The following is a 24,581-nucleotide window of genomic DNA, read 5'->3' on the forward strand; positions in this document are numbered from 1 at the left end:
TAAAATATAGTTCTGAAATTAAAAAAAAAAAAGAACAACAACTTGCTGTGTACTTAGGAGGACTTATTAGTAAGATAAAGAGAACATCAAGGTAGTTATGTATGCAGGGTGACTGTTACCCTTAAGGGAATATAAGGAACAACCAGGGTCAATACCAGTGGGGTACATCCCAACACGGGTTGCTGGGGAAGGCACTCGAGGACTTGCTTCTGACCTCCTATGGGAGAGTTAGCAAAAGGATGAGCATGGCCCAGGATCATTGTGATGAAACCTGATCACCAAGCCAGCAGAGCTTGGTGCCATCAGTAGGCACTGTCACACTTCCAAACTAGAGTTAATTTATTTATTCAATTACTTGATGAACATTTTTAAAAGCATTTACTATGGGCCAAGTGCTCTGCTGGGCTCTGGGAACACTAAGATGAATGAGGCCAAGGCTCACTCAGGAAGCTCATAGCCCAGTGGGAAAGCAGACACATACGTGGACACCTAAAAAGTGGTGTAAATGTTCAGGGATGGAGATGTTATATGTAACAGAGGGGGTCTAGCAGGGACACTGAACCCACTGGAAGTCTGGATCCATTTCCTTAGTCTAAGTCAAGGGCAAGGGAGCAGAGACAAGGGCATTGAGTATGAGTTTGGGACTGTTGAGAGGGTTGGTTAATGGCACAGGTCAGAGAAGATCACATGGGAGGAAGAGTTCTGAGCACATTCTGTGTTTGGTCCTGTCTCCTCTTGCTAACCAACTCCCTTCTCCCCGCATGGCCTGCTCCTGGGATCTGCTCTGTGGTCTGGGGTGTCCTGGTCTTCGCTCTCCCAGGCCCAGTTTGTCTGGCTGCCAACCAAGTGCTCAGTATAGGCTTTCTGCCAGGTGCTCTGGGCAAGCTGAGATGAACTCGTCACAATCTCAGAACTAGTTAAAGGGAGATCCTGGAGGGTGTGGGGAAAGTCATTTCAGGTGCTGGGAACAGTTGGAGCTGAAGCACAGAGACAGGAAATGGGAAGAAATGGTCAAAGTGGTGGCCAGGTAGGCTGAGAGGTAGGTTGAAGTTTTGTTCTTAGGCCAGAGAATATATTCCTTATTAGTAGGCGGATAAGTTTTTTTCGTTGTTGTCTTTTTGTTTCCCAAACCAGAACCAGCATGTGATTAGTGCAGTGCTGCAGGCTGTGGGGTCAGAGGTGGTATATATGGTGGATGGTAAGATGGGGGGAAACACACACGTGTTCAGTAATGTAATTGAATTGAGTTGAATCTGTTGCAATTTGATATGAATTAATATGCATCTCAGTTGCTCCGACAGTACCTCTTGAGGAGACTTTTGCACAAAGATTCCTAACCAAAAGGCACTACATGGTTATTTGCCTACTTAGAACTAGCACCCAGGCTTTTCATATTCTCCACGCATGCTCTCTTTAGGCCCCCAAGTCTTTCATATACTGTGAAAACGAAGTAAGATTTGGCAAGAATTTCCAACGTGCGTAGGAGAGAGAGATTTGTCACGTATTGCCTAGAATTACTAATTTCAATCTTAAATTTAATGAAAAAATGTTAAAATGAATGGATATTCTACTTGGTCATGTTTTCTATAACTTACTTTTAAATTCTTCAGTGTAGACGCAATGGTGTGTGTGTGCGTGTGTGTTGTATGTGAATTAATTTACATCACAATGATGGAAGACTAATGCGAAGTTTCTAATTGAGAATATTCAGTTCAGGGCATTTTGCTAGTATTTGAAAGGTTCATGTGATGGTTACGATAAATGTGTCAGTGATCTTTGTATCTGATCAACAAGGAGTATTTAGAATTTCTCTCCCAGTGGTGAAATTAAAGCGTTCAAGATTTGTGGATGAACAAGATGTTAGAATCTAGTGAACCAAATATGGGAAAGCCAGTCACCTGTTGAACATGACCATAGGTTTATAGTTCAGCACCGTCTTGTATGAAAAACTATCCTTAACTAACTAAAAGAGTTAGCTGCATATTGTATTAGAATATCATGATATCTGCCTGCACTGAACTTTTGATCCAAAATGATGTTGGAACACCAAAAAGAACAGAAAGAGGGAGTTCTCATGGAAGTGACTTACGAACCTGTTGTTGTGCCTGCTTTTGCTAATAGATGTTTGCATATGTGGCCTAGTTTTGTAGTCAGGCTGTGGGAGAGGAGACAGTCTCACCTATCAAAAGAAATCTAATATCCATGAATGATCAAACTGGCTTGGATCAGTTCTCACAACTCACCTCCTGAGAATGAACTGAAAGAAGGAGGCAGGGCATTTAAAGGAGAGGAAACCTTATTGATATGGTTGATGAGTTCTTCCTAGTGAGGAATGCATTCTTTAGATTGGTTTTGTTTGGGGGCTGCTCTCTTTGATCAGCCATCAGGGCTCCCTGACTTGTCTCATAGGCTCCATTTCGAAGGAAAATAATAGTGCATTCTTTGACCATAGGGCAGAGCAGAGATAATTGGCCCACACTAGGGCCTGTCAGGCCTACAACCAAGGCAGAGGGCACTAACTCCTGAATTTTTTGTTCAAAGACATTGACTGGACTTTACTTCCTAAAGTAATAGTATTCATAGAACTGTATGTTTCACATGAAACTTGTAGGGACTTGAAGACTTGAGGGCATTTCCCTTAAATTACCAGGCTAAAAGCTTCATAAATATGTTTTCTGCCATAAAATATAATTGTGAGGTACAGTGTGTATAGTCTGTTTTATCTGAAACACATTGTTTATTCGTGTGGCAATCTGAGCTCTCCATCACTGAATTAGCATAATGGCTTTAGCCTGTTTTCGTCTTAGGGTATTGTTTAGAAGGAAAAATTAATACGGTCTGTTTCTACTAATCACAAATTCCATTTTGTATTTCTTTGATATAGTTTCTTTGATGTGAGGGAAAAGACTAAATCTCTTTTAAAGGAAGAAAAATGTCAGTGAGCCTGTTTAGCATGTATGCAATCTCAAGAATTTAGTAAACCGTGTAAGATGGGGAAGTTAATATTCTGTGTTTGGGGCCACTTTGCTTGTTTGAGGGATTTAATTACAACTTGGGTGGCTTTCTAGGCATGTAGGCTATTCTGACCCCAAGACTGTAGAACGTTTTGCAACTATCCTGTTTGATGTACTAGGCCACTGAGAGACAAGTTAGACAGAACACCAACTAGACTTTTCTAGAAGCAGGAGCCAAAGAACCAGTCCCTCCCCATCGTTCCGTTATGTTCTTCTTGTGCGAAAGAATTTTGTTTTCCCCAGATGGCTTCAGTGGTCATTGCCGAGTTGGGAAACTTGATCCTTCAGTAGCCAGGAGAGCAGAGAGCTCTCAGAATTTCTTGCTTCTTCCAGCTGGAGAGGAAAGGACCAAATGCACAAGCCAAGCTTCACTTCCGCCATCTGCTTACACATTTACAGCACCGAAGCCAGCGTGCGCTAACGTGTACAGGCGTGTCCCTGAAAACCACTGTTTAAGTCGCGTTTTCATAGGCCCATAGAAGATTTCCCACTGACTTAAATGATAATTTCAGAGATTATTTTATCGGAAATTTGGATTGATCTCCAGTTGGCAGTGGCTTTAACTTTCTGTTCTCCAGGCTTGCTGTCCAGAAATTACTGGTATGTAAATGAGCACAGGGGTTTAGAAACCTTTGGTAAATTCTATCATAAAGCAAATAACCATTCCTTACTTTGCACACAACCACTCTTCTATGCCACAAGCATCTCTGGAGCTCCTACTCACCACCAGACAGCTGGGGCAGAAAATAAATAAGGCTTAATGTCCACCCCGAGGGGGTTTAGAGTCTCCAGTGGAAGACAGGAGTAGATCTGGGGGTGTCGCTCAGTGCAGTCAGTGCCGTGAGGCCAGTGTGCTCTGGGCCCTGGATGGGAAGCAGCGGGGACTCTCACTCATCCTGGACATCCAGGGACGGTGTCCAGGTTTTGTCGGATGAGAAGGCGTTAGCTGTGTGAAGAGGGGGCTGGGGGCGTACCGGGCATGCTGGCGGAGGGAACCGAACACGTGGAGGCGTGGGGCATGGAGTAGGGGGACGTCCTGGAGCAACCCTAAGCTGATTAATCCATTAAGCTCAAATCGAAGGTGCTGTGAGCAGTGCTCCCCCAGCACTGTCAGGGCGATCGCAAATCTTGGTTTTGAAGCTGCAGGTCTAGCCTAGCGCAGTGGTTGACACACGGACTCAAGCCAGACAGCCTGGACTCACGCCTTGAGTGTGATTTGAGGCCAGTCCCTTTAGCCTCTCTGTGCATGTGTTTCCTCATCTATAACACGAGTATTATGATAATATCATCTCCTACGTGAGGTTGTGGTGAGAATTTAATCAAGTAACAGGGCCTAGCATGTAGTAAATAATACTATATAAGTATTTGTTAAGTAAAATATGTGAGACTGGGAGGGTCAGGGCAGTGACTTGTTCATATAAGACGCTCAGATGATGAATAAAAAATTCCCAGAAATGTTCTTAATGACAAGCTGACGAACCCTCCAGAAAGTTTAGAGATGGAAGAAAAGACTTAGAGCAGCAGTCCACCAACTCTACTGCAAGTAAGAATTACCCAGGGAGCTTGTTAAAATGCAGACTCTTGGCCCCACCCTCCAGAGAATCTAATTCCTAGCTCTTGGCTGGGATCCAGAAGAACGCATTTAAAAAAATCACCCGCAGTGATCAGTGATTTTCATGCACACAGTCCCAGAATCTTTTTGAGACATTGCCTAAGCCTTTTCCCTTTTAGAGCAAGTGACCTGTAGGGACTCAGAAGACCTGTGTTCTGGTTCCTGGTTGTGTGACCTTGGACATGTGGATCAAAGCTGTGAACATCCGTGAATTTGTCTGTGAATACTGGCATGGCTCTGCTATGAAAATGAAACAAGACGTGTATCTGAAAGGCACCAGTGAACTGATGACCATTGTGAAGTGGTCTCGTTACTGAAAGGGAGGGGGCCTCAGCCCACAGTTGGGCAGGCAGGAAGCCTCAGGCCTGATGACAAGGTTATTTTAGGATTGGGGAGGGTGAGGGTAATGGATTCTGGACCTCTGGGCATGTTTTTCTGTGGAATCCACCTGTATTTTCTGTTGTATGATTATCCAGCTAATATTCCAGTGCTCAGCAGACATAGATAAAGGGAGTTACTACTTTATAAGGTAAACAGTCCCATTATTAGACAGCTCTGGTTATACGAAACTTCTACAGATTAAGCCAAAGTAGGCCTACCATTTGATATGCTAGATTTCAGCATATCATTTTAGACAACCGAATGTGGAAGGGTTAATTAGAACAGGCTGTTAGAATTGCATGGGGCCAGAACCCAGAACTTGGGTGGGGAGAACACAGAGGAGAGTTGGCTGGCAGATACTGTTCACTGTTCCCTCCCAGCTATTGAAGTTAATACTCCCTCTCAACCAACGTGTTTGGCCGTAGCCACAAGTCCACATGCCAAAGTGAAGAGAGAAGAGAAAATTTAGGAAAAAATGAAAGGATAGGAGAGATATTTTTTAATTTATTAAGATAAAAACATATTTGGTATTAGATATAAACATGTTCCTGAAATATAGTTGCTCCTGGTTTAGGAATTTAGCAGCTACCCATAGGGACTTACTGTGATGCAACTAACTAGTTAGGACTAAAAAAAATAAAATAAAAAACTCAATTGGAAATTTAGGACATATAAAGCTGGTCTGAATTTTATTTTATTCCACTTTAATTTTAATAGAATCCAACAAGAAAAAGAGCTGAAATCCAAAATTACCTCTTTGTCTTTAGAGGTGAATATGAAATAGATATTTTTGCTCTATTTAACATATAAGAATAAAAGCTAATTATTACTGCTCCTCTCCTGCCTGCTAAGAGAGAAATATATGCACATACGAATGTGTACATAAATGTGTCGGTATGTAAACGGGCATTGCATTAATATATGCATTTCATGGTTAAAGATTTTGATGTATTCTAGGAAAACAATTGTTTATGTAATAAATTAATGCAAAATAGTAGTGTTGAGATCCTTATTTTTCCTTGAAAACTATTGTTTTGCAAACTATGTGATCAACAGCTAAGGGAGAACGTTTACTGGAACTTTTACTTGTTGAAGTTTACTTGAAGGAGTACTTGTGATTTTTCTCCTTTTTTATATATTGATTTTAAATGTATTCATTACTTTTGTGTTACTTTTTTCTCATTATACTAAGTCTCACAAAGGAAACATAAATCACACTTGGAGATGTGGTCATGATACTCGACCTGTCATTTAAAGGCTCCCCCAAATTTCCTGAATGAGTAGATGGATAGTTGCTCATGTTTAGTTATAGACAGTTCACTGGGTTGCAAGGTGAGGTTTCTGTTAAGAATAATGGAATAATACTTTTCTTGTTTATTATTACTTCAGGGTTACCCTGAAGTATCTTTAGACTTACCCTGTCCAGTGTTGATTAAAACAATAAATAATCGGAGAAGGGCAAAAACAGGAATAGTCCCAAACTGTGCCCATCTCTCGAGTCTTATTTCTTGCCACTTCTCTGCTTGCTCTCTACACACCAGCCCTTCCTTCTTTGAGGGTTTTGGGGTTTTTTTAATGCTTCACACCCTCCATTGTGCGTTCTGTCTGGCCCCTAAGTCCCTTCATTTTTTTTCAGACCTAGTACTACTTATTCTTAAGGCCTCAGGATAAATGCTATTTCTTTAGGAATCCTTTATGACCTTTCTCTCTATGTCCTATCTAGCCTGCTCTTCTTTCTTTATCCTAGGACTTATATTCCTCTTACTGTGAGTCTTCCAAGCTATGCTGTAAATTCCATAACGGCAGGAACTCTGTCTTTTTCATCGTTATATCTCTGGCACCCAGCACAATGCTTGACACATCTTAGGTACTTGACTGGTATTTGTTAGAAAAATGGATAGATGGATGGACGACTAGATGGATGGGTGGATGGGTGGATGGAAGAATATGATGCTCACATAAGAGGGTAGATTCTGACCTCATGAGTCAGAATCTTACTAATAGCAATTTGAGCCGGGAAATTTGTACTTCTTAGGTTCTTACGTGCTTAGGTTCATTGACTGACTTATTTGACTGCCATGCAAAAATGCAAGTGATAGGCAGTGAGGAAAGTATGAACATCAAAATATGAAAGCTGATACTATCACAGTTATTTCCTTGGCCAGAAATGGGAGGGGAAGCACACTGGTTTTGAAAGCTCTCTAAAAATTTAACATACAACTTTTTTTTGTAAATGGTTTTCTTTATTATATAGTATGTTAGGCATTTCTCGAACAGTGCTGGCAAGTCTTTCAGTCAATTATATGCTCATTGGCAAAGTATTTCAAAATATTTTGGTAAACTTTAGAGCTGCGTGCCATTCAGCAACTCACATGACATTTCCATGTCAGTTTGTTGCTTTTCTGTTGCATTTTGTTCACTCATCACTTGAGTGCCTCTTGCCAGCTTTTGTTCTCAGGATGGAATAGGTTTGAATCTGGGAATGAAACTGTGCAAAATGGTACAAGTGCCTCAAACAGCATGTGTAATTACCAGTGTATAGCACAGTCAGAAGGAAAGCAAGTTAGGATTAGCTTTCAGGGCTCTTTCATTCTGGAAGGATTATTATTTTTTTCAATGGTAAAGTTAGATTTTTATTATTCTAAAATATGCATAACATACAAGCTATTCTTTTTTATTAATTTAATTTTATTTATTTACTTTTGTACAGCAGGTTCTTATTAATTACCTATTTTATACATATTAGTCAATGCCAATCTCCCAGTTCATCCCACCACCACTGCCCCTCTCCCCGCTTTTGCCCCTTGGTGTCCATCCGTTTGTTCTCTACATCTGTATCTCTATTTCTGCCTTGCAAACCAGTTCATCTGTATCATTTTTATGGATTCCACATATATGCGATAATATTTGTTTTTCTCATTCTGACTTACTTCACTCTATATATCAGTCTCTAGGTCCATCCACATCTCCACAAATGACCCAATTGCATTCCTTTTTATGGCTGAATAATATTCCATTGTATATATGTACCACATCTTCTTTATCCATTTGTCTGTCGATGGGCATTTAGGTTGCTTCCATGTCCTGGCTATTGTAAACAGTGCTGCAATGAACATTGTGGCACATGTCTCTTTTTGAATTATGGTTTTCTCTGGTTATATGCCCAGTAGTGGGATTGTCGGGTCATATGGTAATTCTTTTTTTTTCACATCTGTATTGGAGTATAATTGCTTTACAATGTTGTGTTAGCATCTGTTGTATAATAAAATGAATCAGCTATATGTATATACATATATCCCCATATCCCCTCCCTCTTTCATCTCCCTCTCACCCTCCCTATCCCACCCCTCTAGGTGGGCACAAAGCACCGAACTGATCTTCCTGGGCTATATGGCTCTTTCCCACTAGCTAGCTATTTTGCATTTGATAGTCCATATATGTAAATGCTACTCTCTCACTTCTTCCCAGTTTACCCTTCCCCCACCCCATGTCCTCAAGTCCATTCTCTATGTCTGCGTCTTTATTCCTGTCCTGCCCCTAGGTTCTTCAGAACCACTGGTTTGTTTTGTTTTGTTTTGTTTCAGTTCCATATATGTGTGTTAGCATATGGTATTTGTTTTTCTCTTTCTGACTTACTTCACTCTGTATGACAGACTCCAGGTCCATCCACCTCACTACAAATAACTCAATTTCGTTTCTTTTTCTGTCTGAGTAATATTCCATTGTGTGTATGTGCCACATCTTCTTTATGCATTCATCTGTTGATGGACATTCAGGTTGCTTCCATGTCCTGGCTATTGTAAATGGAGCTGCAACGAACACTGTGGTACATGACTCTTTTTGAATTATGGTTTTCTAAGGGTATATGCCCAGTAGTGGAATTGCTGGGTCATATGGTAGTCCTATTTTTAGTTTTTTAAGGAACCTCCATACTGTTCTCCATAGTGGCTGTATCAATTTACATTCCCACAAACATTGCAAGAGGGTTCCCTTTTCTCCACACCCTCTCCAGCATTTATTATTTGTAGATTTTTTGATGATGGCCATTCTGACTGGTGTGAGGTGATACCTCATTGTAGTTTTGATTTGCATTTCTCTCATAATTAGTGATGTTGAGCAGCTTTTCATGTGCTTCTTGGCCATCTGTATGTCTTCTTTGGAGAAATGTCTATTTAGGTCTTCTGCCCATTTGTGGATTGGGTTGTTTGTTTTTTTTGATACTGAGCTGCATGAACTGCTTCTATATTTTGGAGATTAATCCTTTGTCAGTTCCTTCATTTACGAATATTTTCTACCTTTCTGAGGGTTGTCTTTTTGTCTTGTTTCTGGTTTCCTTTGCTGTGCAAAAGCTTTAAAGTTTCATTAGGTCCCATTTGTTTATTTTTGTTTTTATTTCCATGACTCTAAGAGGTGGATCAAAAAAAAAAAAAACTTGCTGTGATTTATGTCAAAGAGTGTTCTTCCTGTGTTTTCCTCTAAGAGTTTTATAGTGTTGGTCTTACATTTAGGTCTCTAATCCATTTTGAGTTTATTTTTGTGTGTGGTATTACGGAGTGTTGTAATTTCATCTTTTAAATGTAGCTGTCCAGTTTTCCCAGCACCACTTATTGAAGAGACTGTCTTTTCTCCATTGTATATCCTTGCCTCCTTTGTCATAGATTAGTTGACCATAGGTGTGTGGGTTTATCTGTGGGCTTTCTACCTTGTTCCATTGATCTATGTTTCTGTTTTTGTGCCAGTACCATATTGTCTCAATTACTGTAGCTTTGTAGTATAGTCTGAAGTCAGAGAGTCTGATTCCTCCAGCTCCGTTTTTTTCCCTCAAGACTGCTTTGGCTATTCGGGGTCTTTTGTGTCTCCATACAAATTTTAAGATTTTTTTGTTCTAGTTCTGTAAAAAAATGCCATTGGTAATTTGATAGGGATTGCATTGAATCTGTAGATTGCTTTGGGTAGTATAGTCATTTTCACAATATTGATTCTTCCAATACAAGAACATGGTATATCTCTCCATCTGTTTGTAGCATCTTTCATTTCTTTCATCAGTGTCTTATAGTTTTCTGCATACAGGTCTTTTGTCTCCCTAGGTAGGTTTATTCCTAGGTATTTTATTCGTTTTGTTGCAGTGGTAAATGGGAGTGTTTCCTTAATTTCTCTTTCAGATTTTTCATCATTAGTATATAGGAATGCAAGAGATTTCTGTGCATTAATTTTGTATCCTGCTACTTTACCAAATTCATTGATTAGCTCTAGTAGTTTTCTGGTAGCATCTTTAGGATTCTCTATGTATAGTATGTCATCTGCAAACAGTGACAGCTTTACTTCCTCTTTTCCAATCTGTATTCCTTTTATTTCTTTTTCTTCTCTGAATGCTGTGGCTAGGACTTCCAAAATTATGTTGAATAATAGTGGTAAGAGTGGGCAACCTTGTCTCGTTTCTGATCTTAGAGGAAATGCTTTCAGTTTTTCACCATTGAGAATGATGTTTGCTGTGGGTTTGTCGTTTATGGCCTTTAATATGTTGAGGTAGGTTCCATCTGTGCCCACTGTCTGGAGAGTTTTTATCGTAAATAGGTGTTGAATTTTGTCAGAAGCATTTTCTGCATCTATTGAAATGATCATATGGTTTTTATTCTTCAGTTTGTTAATATGGTGCATCACATTGACTGGTTTGCGTGTGTTGAAGAATTCTTGCATCCCCGGGATAAATCCCACTTGATCATGGTGTATGATGCTTTTAATATGTTGTTGGATTCTGTTTGCTAGTATTCTGTTGAGGATTTTTGCATCTATATTCATCAGTGTTATTGGTCTGTAATTTTCTTTTTTTGTAGTATCTTTGTCTGGTTTTGGTATCAGAGTGATGGTGGCCTCATAGAATGAGTTTGGGAGTGTTCCTTCCAATTTTTTTGGAAGAGTTTGAAAAGGACGGGTGTTAGCTCTTCTCTAAATGTTCAATAGAATTCAACTGTGAAGCCATCTAGTACTGGACTTTTGTCTGTTGGAAGATTTTTAATCACGGTTTAAATTTCACTACTTGTGATTGGTCTGTTCATACTTTCTGTTTCTTCCTGGTTCAGTCTTGGAAGATTATACCTTTCTACGAATTTGTCCATTTCTTACAGGTTGTTCATTTTATTGGCATGGAGTTGCTTGCAGTAGTCTCTTAAGATGCTTTGTATTTCTGCAGTGTCTGTTGTAACTTCTCCGTTTTCATTTCTAATTTTATTGATTTGAGTCCTCACCCTCTTTTTGTTGATGAGTTTGGCTAATGGTTTATCAATTTTGTTTATCTTCTCAAAGAACCAGCTTTTTGTTTTTTTGATCTTTGCTATTGTTTTCTTTGTTTCTATTTCATTTATTTCTGCTCTGATCTTTATGATTTCCTTCCTTCTACTAACTTTGGGTTCTGTTTGTTCTTCTTCCTCTAGTTCCTTTAGGTGTAAGGTTAGATTGTTTATTTGAGATTTTTCTTGTTTCTTGAGGTAGGCTTGTATAGCTATACAATTCCTTCTTAGAACTGCTTTTGCTGCATCCCATAGGTTTTGGATCATCGTGTTTTCATTGTCATTTGTCTCTAGGTATTTTTTGATTTCTCCTTTTATTTCTTCAGTGATCTCTTGGTTACTTAGTAACGTATTGTTTAGCCTCTATGTGTTTGTGTTTTTTACATTTTTTTCTCTGTAATTGATTTCTAATCTCATAGCATTGTGGTCAGAAAAGATGCTTGATATGATGTCAATTTTCTTAAATTTACTGAGGCTTGAATTGTGACCCAAGATGTGATCTATCCTGGAGAATCTTTCGTGCGCACTTGAGAAGAAAGTGTAATCTGCTGTTTTGGGATGGAATGTCCTATAAATATCAACAAAATCTATCTGGTCTATTGTGTCATTTAAAGCTTCTGTTTCCTTATTTATTTTCAGTTTGGATGATCTGTTCATTGGTGTAAGTGAGGTGTTAAAGTCCCCCACTATTACTGTGTTACTGTCGATTTCCTCTTTTATAGCTGTTAGCAGTTGCCTTATGTATTGAGGTGCTCCTATGTTGGGTGCATATATATTTATAATTGTTATATCTTCTTCTTGTATTGATCCCTTGATCATTATGTAGTGTCCTTCCTTGTCTCTTGTAACATTCTTTATTTTAAAGTTTACTTTATGTGATATGAGTATTGCTACTCCCGCTTTCTTTTGCTTTCCACTTGCATGGAACATCTTTTTCCATCCCCTCACTTTCAGCCTGTAAGTGTCCCTAGGTCTGAAGTGGGTCTCTTGTAGACAGCATATAGATGAGTCTTGTTTTTGTTTCCATTCAGCAAGCCTGTGTCTTTTAGTTGGAACATTTAATACATTCACGTTTAAGGTAATTATCGATATGTATGTTCCTATGACCATTTTCTTAATTGTTTTGGGTTTGTTTTTGTAGGTCCTTTTCTTCTCTTGTGTTTCCCACTTAGAGAAGTTTCTTTTGCATTTGTTGGAGAGCTGGTTTGGTGGTGCTGAATTCTCTTAGCTTTTGCTTGTCTGTAAAGCTTTTGATTTCTCCTTCGAATCTGAATGAGATCCTTGCTGGGTAGAGTAATCTTGGTTATACTTTCTTCCTTTTCATCACTTTAAGTATATCATGCTACTCCTTTCTGGCTTGTAGAGTTTCTGCTGAGAAATCAGCTGTAAACCTTATGGGAGTTCCCTTGTATGTTATTTGTCATTTTTCCCTTGCTGCTTTCAATAATTTTTTACCAGTTTGATTACTATGTGTCTCAGTGTGTTTCTTCTTGGGTTTATCCTGTATGGGACTCTCTGCACTTCCTGGACTTTGGTGGCTATTTCCTTTTCCATGTTAGGGAAGTTTTCGATTATAATCTCTTCAAATATTTTCTGTGGTCCTTTCTCTCTCTCTTCTCCTTGTGGGACACCTATAATGCGAATTTGTTGTGTTTAATGTTGTCCCAGAGGTCTCTTAGGCTGTCTTCATTTCTTTTCATTCTTTTTCCTTTATTCTGTTCTGCAGCAGTGAAGTCCACCATTCTTTCTTCCAGGTCACTTATCCTATCCCTTCTTCTGCCGCAGTTATTCTGCTATTGATTCCTTCTAGTGTAGTTTTCATTTCAGTTATTGTATTGTTCATCTCTGTTTGTTTGTTCTTTAATTCTTCTAAGTCTTTGTTAAATATTTCTTGCATCTTCTCTATCTTTGCCTCCATTCTTGTTCTGAGGTCCTGGTTCATCTTCACTATCTTTATTCTGAATTCCTTTTCTGGAAGGGTGCCTATCTCCATTTCATTTACTTGTTTTCCTGGGGTTTTTTCTTGTTACTTCATCTGGTATATAGCCCTCTGCCTTTTCATCTTGTCTGTCTTTTTGTGAATGTGGTTTTTGTTCCAAAGGCTACAGGATTATAGTTCTTCTTGCTTCTGCTGTCTGCCCTCTGGTGGATTAGGCTATCTAAGAGGCTTGTGCAAGTTTCCTGATGGGAGGGACTGGTGGTGGGTAGAGCTAGCTGTTGCTCTGGTGGGCAGAGCTCAGTAAAACTTTAATCTGCTTGTCTGCTGATGGGTGGGGCTGGGTTCCCTCCCTGTTGGTTGTTTAGCCTGAGGCGACCCAACACTGGAGCCTACCCGGGCTCTTTGGTGGGGCTAATGGCAGATTCTGGGAGGGCTCACGCCAAGGAATACTTCCCAGAACTTCTGCTGCCAGTGTCCTTGTCCTCACGGTGAGACACAGCCACCCCCTGCCTCTGCAGGAGACCCTCCAACACTAGCAGGTAGGTCTGGTTCAGTCTCCTATGGGGTCACTGCTCCTTCCCCTGGGTCCTGATTCACACACTATTTTGTGTGTGCCCTCCAAGAGTGGAGTCTCTGTTTCCCCCAGTCCTGTCAAGTCCTGTAATCAAATCCCACTAGCGTTCAAAGTATGATTTTCTAGGAATTCCTCCTCCCGTTGCTGGACCCCCAGTTTGGGAAGCCTGACGTGGGGCTCAGAACCTTCACCTCAGTGGGAGGACTTCTGTGGTATACGTGTTCTCCAGTTTGTGAGTCACCCACCCAGCCGTTATGGGATTTGATTTTATTGTGATTGCGCCCCTTCTACCGTCTCATTGTGGCTTCTTCTTTGACTTTAGATGTGGGATATCTTTTTTGCTGAGTTCCGGTGTCTTCCTGTTGTTGATTGTTCAGCAGTTAGTTGCTAGAAAGATTTTTAAGTAACTGTTTGCAGTGGTTTAAATCTGAATAGCCATCTTTGGACCTCCTAGTAATAGAAAAGCTCACCCTGATCTTATAAATGATAAATCGCACTCACACAGACACACACACAGTTCTAAGCTTTACACTAGGGTACTAGCATGGTCACCCATGGGAAGGAAGTTTCTGGGGATCTCTTAGAACAAACCTGCAAGATTATTATAGCTTGAAGCAGCAGCTGCTGGTGACAGTGTTTTCCCGTACAAGGAGATGAAATGATGCAGACCAATGGTCTGAGACTTCCCAAAGCACTGTAAAAGCATAAATAAGAATCAGTGAAATGGCATGTTGCTTTATGCTTTATTTTGGAAATTTTAGAATTTCTTTGGCAAACTACTCCCCCCCCCTCCCACAAGAGAACCCCTTGACCTAATTTTAGTAAGTTCTAACTGAAAGGTCTTGCTCGCAGCACAGTGTGGATCAGAAGTGGCGTGTTGTTTTGTCTGGGATTTTTCCTTTTAAGTCTCTGGAAAAATTCAGGTCAATCTGATATGTTTGCATTGAAGTAAAGTGACATCTGGATTTCAGTACTAATGGCGCAAAGAGTCAATATAAATATAACTGCACAAACTCCATCATGTGTACAGTAATCATAAACTAAACTCTTCTGAATGAAATTGCTGTCAGAAAATGTGTCAGCTTACCAACACTAAGAACATTCCTAAAGCAAATCTCAATCAAAATTAAAATAGTTTTATGTATAAAGAAGCTTGTCTTGTCCACATCATTTTAAAAGGCCTTCATGAAAGAGGAAACACATTCAGCCACGTGCTTTGAAAACCACGCACAGGGTGAACAGAGACCCTGAAGCTGCCTCCGTGGTTAAATGCCTCAACTAATATCCATATTTTATCCAAAACGTATACCTTACTAAGCTGTAGTTCCACTGGGCTCTTTAAGGAGCTAAATATGTGGAATAGGACATCAAGTTGAATATTCAGAGGAATTCAGGAATGTAAACTCTATCCTTGTATGGCACTGGTAAAAATTTTTTTAAAAATCACAGTATGGACATGACCTAATTTCCTCATACTTTTTTCCGCTTCCCTGTAGTATTGGATTGACCAAAAAGTTCGTTCGGGTTTTCCATGCTCTGGAAAAACCCGAACGAACTTTTTGGCCAACCCAGTAATAAGAATAGTAGCATCGGCACCAGCAGCACTACTTAAATGCTTTCTGTGTGCCAGGCCCTTTTTCAGTGAGTTATGTAAAGTAACCCATTTAATTCTCACAACAGCCATGTAAATTAGGTACTGTTATCTCCCAACTGACAGATGAGCCAACAAAGTATAAAGCGGTGAAATAACTCGCTCAAGGTCATACAGCCAGTAAGTCAGTTGCAGAGGTGGAATTTGAACCCAGGCAGCCTGGTTCCAGAGTTTATACTCCAAACAACTGCATGATTCTGTGTCTCACCTCTGTAGGTGCATTAGAATTCAAAGTGCAGGGAATGGCTGTGTCAGAACCCTTAGGAGCTGTCCCCAACAGGGGATTGGATTATGCAGAATATCACCAGCCATCACTGGCATCTTAGAATGTTTGAGAAATTGCAAAGCTCTTTCACTTCAACTTGCTCCTTTGCTCTGTCAATACAATAGAAGTCAAAGGTTGTTATTAATGCACAGAATTTACAAAATACCTGTTATATGTCAGATTCTCTTCCAGAAGATGGGACACCATAGTAAATGAGACATGGAACTCACTCTACTGGAACTTACCTACTTAAAAGGACTGCGTAGTAATTATAATGTTAGTAACAACCATTGCTACATGTGAATGCTTCAGAAAGGCAGTGCAGGCAGGCAGGGTGGCAACATCTTGTTCTTTCCTTATTCTAGAAGGCTTGTGAAAATTCACATGCCATGATCTCAAGGCTCTTTAAGCTCTGATTTCGTTCATAGGAAGGGGATCTTATAACATTCATATGTTATTTACTTTTTTGGTTGTTATTCTATTGCGAAAACATTTTGGTGACTTCCCTCTTCTAGATGTATATGTATACACACACACACACACACACACACACACACACACACAGATAAACTCTTCCCATAAAGATTTCCAACGAATATCTGAAGTCCATTGCTACTTGCCAAGCTTTCCGAGCCCTAATTTTTGCTAAAATAGAATATACATGTAGTATGACTCTCCAACCCTGAGAACATATGTCTGGAAACTTAGCAGCAGCTGGAAAATTCTCATTCAGGAAGGGGGGAAGAAAAGCCTGCATATTTCAGCATTCATTTTTAAAGCTCCTACAAGACTGGAAGTATTTAAAGTCTGCTGTTGAATTTCAGATGTTTGCCTGAATCAAATGATATTGGAAAAATTCTTTATTTGAAATGTTTGGACATGGAGCAAAGGAAATTTGAAGATGAATGAGAATACCATCCACAGACGATACAGTCTTTTGTATTTTGACATTTGTCTCCTTTTAAAGTTTTTCACTTCATTTTTACTTTTTCCAAATCTGTATCACAGAGTAGTTTATTATATCCAGAAAATTCAAATTCATGCCACATCAGGTACACCCCAAATTTCAGGTGGCATAAATTCTGTGGTGTTCCACTATGCCTAAAGTCTTTTGAGCTTTACCATGTTTGACAGTGGAGGTATTGTCACCTAGAAATGACAGCCAGGGGTGTAGTTCACAAACCCTGATTCTGATGGACACTGTCACTTCATATATTGGCAATCACAGAGGGAATAAATGACAGACTCAGGGTATTTCAGGATGGCTCCAGTTTAAGGAGTTTTTCATTGTTGTGTTAGTGAGTGAGAGACCAAGGTGCCCCTTTTTCTCTGATATGTGTCAGATGCCATCATGAAGAGTCATGAAGGACAGGCATTTACCCACCTCATATATTTTTCATAAATATTTTAACCACAGTTTTTTAATTTCCTCAACACCTAATGTCCCTAAAGTAGGCTATTTTGTCGTGTATTCTGAAATATTTCTGTGATATGGCCTGCCATAAGATAGGATTTGTAGAAGACATTTCTATTTGAGACTTTAAAATGTACTATTTTAATTTCTAAAATACCATTATTTAAACATTAAGGGCTGCACTATGAAGCATAGTCTAATGGAATGATTTCCATGTAGATTTTTTTAATGTTAATAAATATTTCACATTCAAAATGTTTACTATTTCAAAAATATTTATTTTTATCAATAAAATGCATATATATACATATATATACTTTTAAAAATTGAAAAATTTTTAAATCTTTCAGAGAAAAGCTTATAATTCTTTTGTATGTTTCTCTGTTTATACTTTTGATGCTGTAGCTCTAAATATATTTGTGATATTGGCTGTATCGTGTGTGTGTACGTGTATAATCACCATTTGTTGATTTGTCAAATTTAGATATTAATATATTGACTTACTATTATGATAAATAAGGATCTAGTGTATTTGTACTACTACTATCCCACTCTCAATATACTACCATTTTTAGTTCTTCTTTTGTTACCTACATATTTTTAAATAATATATTTATTCCTATATTTCTATCTTATTAACTACAGACAGTATCTAATGATTTCTTACCTTATGAGATTATTACCCTTTCCGTAACTTCTCCCTTTAATATTTTCTAGTTTTGCTCACTTGTGCTTTTAATTTTACACTACTAAGGTTGAATCATTTATATTCTCTTTTTAATCATATTAAGACTTTAGCATTTTGTCAGTAGATTGACTCTAAAGGTTAAAAACCTCAACAAAAAATTATTATGAATATGTAAGCATTATTATTCACTGCTGAATTCGTATACTGTGATTACATTGCCTTATTTTTTTGTAGCTATTTTTTTTCCTAGAGTTTCTAATTGTTTTTATTTTTCTTTCCATAATCTGTCTTTATGGCATCCTTAAGTACTTTCAGATTCTTTGCAATACTCCCTTTTCCTAGATACTACCTGCTGTCCCATACTGGAGCAGCTGTTATCTAGGCATCTTGTCTTGCATTAATCTTCCTGGGATCCATGTCTTCATCTTTCTCACTTTAATCCCATGTACTGCTGAAGCATACATACCCTCTACATTTTCTACCTAGTCTGTAAGGAAGACTAGTCTCTTCTCTCCCATTTATTTATTTATTTATTCAATCATTTATTTATGGGATTCTGAACTCATACTATTTTTTTTCTTTGGGTTATATGGTCTGGTACTATAATTATTTGCTTTGTTTCTCAAATTTTTCCAGTTTTGGCCGTTGGAAGTTCTTTCAGGTTGGCTCCTATGCCTTTTGACATGCCCAATACTAGTTTCTGTTACCATCATTATTTTTTTAACACTCCATGCTTCCTGGCACTATATAAGGTGCTCCAAACTCATCCACAGTAGATGTTTAAACTAACCCACAGAGTGGAAAAATCAGTAATCTCATAAATATTTATTTAATGTTAAATGAGTATGCTAGTTGCTATGGGGAACAATGAAGTTTATGGTATAATTTCTGCCTTCAAGAATTCTATAATCTATTTTCAGAGGTAAAATAAACTAATGAAAGATAATGGAAAATACAAGGCAGTACAAGATTAAATTAGTAAGGACTGGAGAAGCTCACAGAAGAGGAAAAAAATAACATTAATCTGAATATATCAAGAAAGGAAACCTAGAGAGGTGGATCTAGTTTAGTCAAGTGAAGTGGAAAGGAAAAAAAATAAGTGCAGGAACTGTTATTTTAGGGTGTGAGAATTAGTAAGAGACAAAATCATCTTAGATGAAGTTGACAAAATTTCTTGTTTAGTAAGACAAAGATCAACTAAAACTGTTACAAGAAGAAATAGAAAATAAGACTAGCTCTGTATTTGTTGAATTAATTGATTGACTTGAACATTCCCACAGCAACAACCAAAAAAAAAAAGAAAAAACCCTCCAGATCCAGATGGTATTACTAGTGAATTCCTTCAAATATTTGAGGAAGAAATAATATTAATCTCAGGTAAATACAGAAAATAGAGTAGTACACTTCCTAGGTCATTTTCTGAGATCTGTACTACTTTAATACCAAGTTCTGATAAGGACACTATTAAAAAAATACACGCTGGTATCTGTCATGACCATGGGCACAAGAATATTTAACGAACAATTAGGAATAGAATGCAGTGCTATATAAAAAGAATGATAGTTGCAGTTGCAAAATTAATAATACATAATCACTGTGTTGTGCAAAGGAAGCCAGACAAAAAATAACTTAGAATGTATGATTCTATATATATGAAGTTCAAGTATAGGCAAAGATATCAATGGTGATAGAAACCAGAGCTCCCCTTTTGGAAAGGCTTGACTGGAAAGGAACTTTCTGGGAGTGATGAAAATGCTCATTATCTTATCTATTGTATTGGTTACATTTGACAGAGCTCACTGAAATGTACACTTAAAATCTGTGTATTTTACTGTATGTAAATTACATCCCAGTTGAAAAAAATTGAGGACATAGTCTTTGATATTCCGTACTGATCTTTGGGGATTTATCAGACCTTGAGTTTTCAATATTCATAATCATAGGAAGGAATGTAACTTTTCTAAATCTTAAAGCAGCTTTGATTATTGCTTTCTACTCTCCTGGTCATGGAGACACACAGCAGTTTCCCCCCTTGAATTTCCACGTTCTGTCAGTGTTCTTACAATTTTCGCCAAACCCAGGCTTAAAATATTCTTATAATCTTTGACTGTTTCTTCTCTTTTATCATGAATTCCATCTAGTTCATGGACTTTCCTCTATTCTCTGCTTTTTCTTCCATCTGGGCCTTCCTTTATATTTTCACACCTATCTCTCTAATTCACTCTATTAGCAATAGTCCTCTCCTTTTTTTTCTTATTGTGAACACTGATGCCACATTTATCTTCAAAAACACACTCCTAGTCAAAATCCACCTGAAACAAAAACACTTCCAATAGCTCTAAGCCAGTCAACAAAATTTCCAATGTGTTATTCTGGAATTCACACTCTAGTCTTATTCTCCAGCTCCATAAAATCTCCACTCCAGTCTCCAAATGTGTCTCAGTTCTCCTCATCTTTCCTTTTTTGCTCACTAGTAAGGGGATATATGTGTCACCTTAAAAATTTCACACTGATTTGGACCTCTTGTGAAGGTACCTGTACTTGTAGACAGTAAGAATCTTAGTTGGGGAATTGTTCCATTGTTTTTTGTTTTGTTTAGTATTTCGTTTTTTGTTTTTATTTATTTTTTGGTTATAGGAAGACACTGCTGCTAAAGCTTTATCACTGACTAGTTTATTTAACAAATATGTATTGGGCACCTGCCATATACCAGGCACAATACTGGGAGCTGTAGGTTTGGTTGCAAGCATGGTGAACATGGTACTTACCTTGACAGAGCTTGAAGGCCCTAATTAGAGAGGAATTTTTAAAGTAATAGTGCTGTGGAGGGGGAGGAGTCTCATATTAGCTATGTATTGCTACTTAACAAATTACCCTGAAATTTAGCAGATTCCCCAGAGAAACAAAACAGGGTGTTTGTATGTGTGTGTGTGTGTGTATGTGTGTGTGTGTGTGTGTGTGTGTGTGTGTGTGTGTTTAGTGTATATATCTATACACGCAAATATATATACACAAATATAGAGAGATATACAGGTATATATCTTTACCCATCTATTTTATAGAGAACTTTATTTCAAAGAATTAGCTCACATAAGATTATGGAGGCTGGCAAGTCCAAAATCTGCAGGGCAGGCTGGAGATCCAAGAAAGAGTTATATTTCAGCTCAAGTCCAAAGGCAGTCTGCAGGCATAATAACCTCTTTCTTGGGAGATCTCAGCCTGTTTTCTTTTAAGGCCCTCGTCCGACTGGATGAGACCCACCAATATTACACAGGATAATGTGCTTTACTCAGTGTCTACTGATTTAAATATTGATTTCATCTAAAAAATACTTTCACAGTAACATCTGACTGGTGTCTGACCAAATATCTGGGTACCGTAGCCTAGCCAAATTGACACATAATATTAACCATCACAGTCAAGAATCTGGCCATGGCTTAGAGGGGTCCTTCCAGCTCATGGTCTCTCACAAGGCTTCAATCAAGGTGTTGGCCAGACTCACAGTTACTACAAATGGGGCAGGATCTGCAGTTCACCCTGCTCAAATAGAGCAGGATCCATTTCCAAGTTCCCTCAGTGACTGTTAGCAGGGTTCAGTTGCCGACAGGTGGGTGGACTGAGGGCCTCAGTCCCTTGCCAAATGGCCCTCTCCATAGAGCACTTCACAGCATGGCAGCTGGCATCATTAGAGTCAGGGCAAGAGAGAGGTCACTGCCCATCCCTTCTGCCATACTCTGTTCATCAGAAGACACTCAAGGTGGGGAAGGAGAGGGGATTACACAAGGGTGTGAATACTAGTACAGAGTCAATCAAGAGAATCATTGGAAGATCCTTTCTAGTTTGAAATGTTTTAACTCTATGATGAGAAACTAGAGAAGGGATGGAATATTGTTATGGCCTAGGAAGATTCACTGAAAAGGTGAGGCTATCCCCACATGCCCCAGAGCAACTAAGCCCGCGCGCCACCACTGCTGAGCCTGCGCTCTAGAGCCCACGAGCCACAGCTGCTGAAGCCCGTGCGCCTAGAGCTGGTGCTCCGCAACAAGAGAAGCCACTGCAGTGAGAAGCCTGTGCACGACAACAAAGACCCAATGCAGCCAAAAAAATAAATAAATAAATTTATTTTTAAAAAAGGTGAGGCTTCCATGTGCCCTGCTAGGTGGGTTCATACACCTAGAGGAGGAGGAGACACAGCAGCAGTTCCTAACAAGTGATGTACATCTGAATCACCTGTGGAGCATTTAAAAAATGCATATAGTGGGCTTCCCTGGTGGCGCAGTGGTTGGGAGTCCCCCTGCCGATGCAGGGGACGCGGGTTCATGCCCCGGTTCGGGAGGATCCCACATGCCGCAGAGCGGCTGGGCCCGTGAGCCATGGCCACTGAGCCTGCGCGTCCGGAGCCTGTGCTCCACAACGGGAGAGGCCACAGCAGTGAGAGGCCCACGTACTGAAAAAAAAAAAAAAAAAAAAAAAAATGCATATAGTGAGGATTTTCCTCCGGTGATTCCAATTTAGTTGACCTGGGTAATTACGATGCATCCCTAGTTGAGATTCACTATAATATAATGAGCAAACTATTTCTAACTGACCCAAGGGTTTGGGTCATATATAGTCTGTTTTAAGGTTAGAGAGGATGGTGGGAACAGGTATTCCTAATGAGGAGGTAGATCTGATCCTTAAGAAAATAGGGAACCACGGTAAGTTCTTGAGTAGTGGATGAATGTAATTAGAGTGACATTTTAAAAAATATTTCATTTATGCATTCATTCTTTCATATTTTTTTTTAATTCTGATATTTATTTCTCACCACCATCTCACCACCAGTCAAAGAAGATGCCAGATCTTTTGACTGCTTGTAGGATGAGCTTCAAGAAGGAAACACCAGCAAAAAGCATATGGTAGCACATGAAATGTGATGTCATGAGATGGATCAATGGGAGGAGGAGTTGATAGGATTTCCTAATTCAGCGGAAGGGATAAAGAAGGGTGAGAAAGGAATGATGACACTACATCTTTTGCAAGGTCCCTCTCTCTAAACAGACCCCCCAGGGCTGGGACGCAGAGGAGGGGTGAGAGAATTCAAGTCACTGTGTGCTTTTAGCTGTACTGTTCAGTACAATATCCTGTGGGTCTGACAAAGACAAGTAGCGTGGCTCAGTAAGCCCTTGAAAAAGGGATTTAGTCAGAGGCATTATATTTTAAATCCATAAATGATGAGATTCCTGCCAAGCTTCTTTTGAATTAAATGAAGTCCAGAATATGGGGGAAATAGGAATGCTCGTTAATGTGATAAGACAGCATTTCTACATGAATGATACAAAATCAAATGGAGTCTTTGTTTTCATTGCTTCTAGAGAATCAAAGCCAGAATCCTTTTGTGGCTCTGTGCTTATAACAATATAGTGCATCTTTTCATCATACTTTCCAGGATAAAAGGGCATATAGTTTCTCTGCACAGTGACAGGCATGTTTCCTTGAACAATAATACCCTGTAAAGGTCACATTGGAGATTTGAGTCACAAGCCCTGTGACTTAAATTTGAGGCTAAGTTTTTAAATGGTGTGCCCAGAGCTTGCCAATTCCATTGAAAAGCCCTGGTGTCATTTTGGATTACAGTTGAATAGAACAGGACCCGGTGGGATATTGTATCTTTCTTGGTAGCAATACATAGATTTTCTTCTTTGTATCGTTCCCTGGCTATGTTGTTATGGTGGATATCTACTTTCACACCAAATCCTGGAAAATAACGTCTAATTTCATGGACCTATTTTTTTTTTTCTAAAGTAGCTCATTTTCTAGCTTTTCAATTATCATTAGAGGATTTCTGTGAAAGCATAATTATTTCTGTGTGTTTAGTTATGGTTGATCTTGAATGCTACCTTCCTTACTGAAGCCTTCTTGATTCCCCTCATTCCTGAGAAAAAGGATTGCCAGCCCTTTCAAAGTTTCAGAGCATTTTTTCCGACATCATCATGCTCTGTTATGTAACAGCATTCCTACTCCTTCTTAACAACTGATGACTTCTTACCATGCTCCCCTTATAGTGCCAAGCTGTTTGTATAGGTTATCTTACTTAATGCTCACAGCAGCCTACGTGGCAAGTATATCATTTCTGCATTTTGCAGATAAGGAAGCCAAGGTTAAAGAGTTTAAATACCTTGCCCAAGATCATACAGCTAGTAAGTGATGAAGCAAGAACAACCGTAGGCAGTCTGGTCCAGACCCCATTCTTTCAAACACATATTAGTACCACCTTCTCATAATTTTTGATGTCCAAGTTGCATCTGCTTCCAGAGCAGTAACATGCTTGAGGGAAAGGCCATCTTGCTTTTATCAGTACTCCTGGAATTTTGTGACATATTGACTGACTCAGAAGTATGCACTATGATATTTGTCTTTCTCTGTCTGGCTTAGAGAAAGACAAATACCATATGATATCGCTTATGTGTGGAATCTAAAAAATAGGATACAAATGAACTTATTTTTAAAACAGAAATAGACTCACAGACATAGAAAACAAATTTATGGTTACCAAAGACGAAAGGGGGAGAGGGATAAATTAGAAGTTTAGGCTTAAAATACATACACTACTATATATAAAATAGATAACTAACAAGGACCCACTGTATAACACAGGGAACTATACTCAATATTTTGGAATAACCTATAATGGAAGAGAATGTAAAAAAGAATATATATATTTATATATATGTATAATTGAATCATGTTGCTATACATCTGAAACTAACACAAATT

The 24,581-nt window shown here is 38.9% G+C and overlaps 1 protein-coding gene across 11 annotated transcripts in view; it reads left to right on the forward strand.

The window, feature by feature from the left end:
* Positions 1–24,581, forward strand: part of ENOX1 (ecto-NOX disulfide-thiol exchanger 1) — a 615,060-nt gene that overhangs the window by 282,641 nt on the left and 307,838 nt on the right. Inside the window, exon 1 of one of the 11 annotated variants that reach the window (XM_067016822.1) lies at positions 13,467–13,772. The exons of the other annotated variants lie outside the window; for them this stretch is intronic. The gene's annotated coding sequence lies outside the window, so the exon portion shown is untranslated. Of the gene's footprint in view, positions 1–13,466; positions 13,773–24,581 lie in introns of those variants that run through there. 11 annotated transcript variants of the gene reach the window in all.

This window comes from Kogia breviceps, chromosome 16, assembly GCF_026419965.1.
Source record: "Kogia breviceps isolate mKogBre1 chromosome 16, mKogBre1 haplotype 1, whole genome shotgun sequence".
Taxonomy (NCBI): domain Eukaryota; kingdom Metazoa; phylum Chordata; class Mammalia; order Artiodactyla; family Physeteridae; genus Kogia; species Kogia breviceps.